We start from the raw sequence: 3,145 nt of genomic DNA on the forward strand, positions 1-3,145 counted from the left end.
ACTTCTCCGTGGTCATTTTATGCTGAGTTCCTCTCTGTCCCTGTTTCTTTAAGTCCGAAGGTGTCTGGCTCCACTTCCAGGCCTGAATAAGACCTTGTGCCACTTATCAATAGGAAAGAACTGAAGCAATGGTCCTGCGGCTTGCGGCTTTGCTCTTTTAGAATGAGGAGGTGGACAGTTTTGTTTTGAACCTCAATGAAGGAAGAAGCCTCATTGCTTTCATCAAGGTCAACGCTCGGCCAGAAAGCCTCAGATTGCAAAGTTCTTGCCAGATCTTACCACTAATACTCATCACTTTCGTAAGTGCATGTTGAAAAGACAGACAAAAACCGGAAACCTAGAAGAGCACTACCTACGTGCCCTGTACCGTGACTCTCTGCGTCCCGACATAGCCCACTTAGATGCTGAAATCACTTCAGAATACTGAATAAGTTCATTAAATATGATCCCTGTGATCATTGAAGAAGTTGAACTGAATTGCTGAACACAAGAAGCGAAGCACCAACAGAGATAAGTCTTTAGAGAAAAGAAGCCGAGTAATATTGCTAAATTTAAATACAGATTAGGTCGTCTTTCCGTATTACCTCTCAAGTCTTTGCTTTTGGCTCAAGCACTTGACTTGTGTACCCTTGCTCTAATTCCTTCCCCCACAAAAATCATCTTGTTTTTCAAATATTTCCCCTACTTTACTAGATGCCTATCATCATTATAGACCCATGTTTCTACTATGGGACTTTAGGTAAGTTCTAGTTTATACTGTTAGAACCAGCGTTTCAGTTAGCGTCTCTAAATATCTAGACTTTTCCTTTTAAGAATTCATTTCTCCATGAGGCAATGATGACACATGCCTTTACTCACAGCACTTGGGGGGCAGAGGCAGGCAGATCTCCGTGAGTTCGAAGCCAGCCTGGTCTACAGAGGGAGTTCCAGGACAGCCGAGGGTACACAGAGAAACCCTGTTTCAAAAATGAAAGGCCTGGCATTGGTTTTCAGGGATCCCAGAAACTCTTACAGGATTGGTGTGTTTCAGGGATGTTGTGCTGCCCAGAGGCATGTGTGTGTGTGTGTGTGTGCTTACAGCCCTGTCAATGCTAAGTGTACTATTTACTGTTTCAAACTTATTCCAACATCATCTTGTCACAAGCGATGTCTGCTTATGCATAATATTCCCTAGGAGCCTAAGCCTCGCTCCTTCATTCTCCCACTGGGGAGAGTTCACAATTTTAATTAGCATGGAAATTCAGAGTGTGAGCAGAGAGAGAGAGGGTTGGATGGGAGAAGAGCAGTCTAGTCGAGGTGTCTAATCTTTACCACAGTGTTCAATCGAAGAGCATCCTGTTTCCTTTCCTTTCCAATCGCCACTGCAGCAGGGCACTGACCTCATCTGAATCTGGTACCCAGGCCAAAACAAACGCTCCAAATGTCTTTGGTTAGCTCTCACTGGCTCCTGTGCTAACAACACTAGCTAGGAGTTCCCAGAAGGCCACATCTTGGTAGCTGACACACTTTCTACATCTATTAAATGTTATTTATGCTATATCAATCGTAGAGGTGGTCTATTTTCTCACTGTTGCATTTCCCGGGCCATCTCCCACTGTATCTTAGAGCGAGGGAGCAAAGCTACTCTGAGTGGCTGACATAGGCATATGCAAATAGTGACCCCATCACTCATCTGAACATTCTCTTGTCCCTCCTCCATCACCCCTCTCTTGCTTTATTTTCTGTTTCTAGGCATCTATAAAACTTTAAAAAAGATTTCATAAGACTTTACTCAAAGCCGGGCAGTGGTGGCTCACGCCTTTAATCCCAGCACTTGGAATGCAGAGGCAGACGGATCTCTGTGAGTTCGAGGCCAGCCTAGTCTACAAAGTAAGTTTCAGGACAGCCAGGACTGTCACACAGAGAAACCCTGTCCAGAAGAACAAAATCAAACAAAAAAAAGACTTCACCCGAGGGGTACCAAGGAGGCTGCAAGTTTCAAACAATATAGAGTATTTTTTGATTCTCAGTAGTTACATATGAGAGACCTGTCTCGAAATGCCCTCATGGCTGGTCTTTACCTCTACTGTGTGCTGAGGGAGGGTGGAGGGGAGGGGGAATCGCAAGTTTTTCACTCAGGCTCTTGATTGATTTATTTTCCTCAGTTGAACAAGTTCCTGAGTGTGCAGTGCCCCTTCCACCTGGAACCCAGGCAAAGAAGCCTGGGAACTCTGTATCAGCGAAATAAAACTGACTGAACGCAGAAAACAGAAAGGCGCCAGCTGAAGTTTGGGTCAGCGGGACCGGCCGGCCTCTGCCTGGGGCTCGCTGTTCCGCTGTGTAAGAAGCCCTGGGGGAGAGTCTACAGACTTTCCTGGCAGCACCAGGACTTGGTTGGGAGTCTGCCTGGTGTGCTGAGACAGCCCCCTGCCCCCACCCCGGCCGGCTTTAGACTCAGTTCTGAGGACTTCTACCTGGGCTGGCCTAGATTCCGGGGGCCCATGCGCTGAAGTGATTGGCCTTTTGCTACTTTTCACAGCAATCTTCAGATTCTTTACCTGGAGGGAGGCTAGACAGAGCTTCCCCAGGTAAGCACCTAAACTGTTCAGATGTCTCGCCCTGCTTGCCGTCAAGAAGTCTCTAGCACAGAAGCATCTGTATAGGAAAGCAGGCTTACATTCACCAGCAGAGCAAGAAGTGTTGTTTAGAATAAAGTAGTCAGTAAAATCACAGTAATCACTACGGAGAGTGCAGGAAATGGTGAGTCTGCACAATGCCCGGTGTGCACCCGAGTTGGGGCCCCAGCATGCCTGTTTTTAACAGACAGGCATTTGCTTGCAGTCTGGTGCTGGGGAAGTGAAAGTGGGTAGCTGGAGTCCTGGGTCTCCTGACCAGCCAGCTGAGCCGCATTAAGTTGGTAAGCCCCCGGGCAATGAGAGATCTTATCCCAGAAAAGTAAGGTAGATTGTGATTGAGGAAGACACTGAGCATCGCCCTATGGCCTCCACATTCCTACACACACGTATAAAAAAAAATGTACACACAAAACAAACGAAAGCCCTGACCCAGAAACTCAGCTTCTGTGTATAAAAATGATCTCTGTGACTTCGAGACTAGCCTGGTCTACAAGAGCTAGTTCCAGGACGGGCTCCAAAAAAAACCACAG

Source organism: Microtus ochrogaster, chromosome 4, assembly GCF_000317375.1.
Source record: "Microtus ochrogaster isolate Prairie Vole_2 chromosome 4, MicOch1.0, whole genome shotgun sequence".
NCBI classification, from domain to species: domain Eukaryota; kingdom Metazoa; phylum Chordata; class Mammalia; order Rodentia; family Cricetidae; genus Microtus; species Microtus ochrogaster.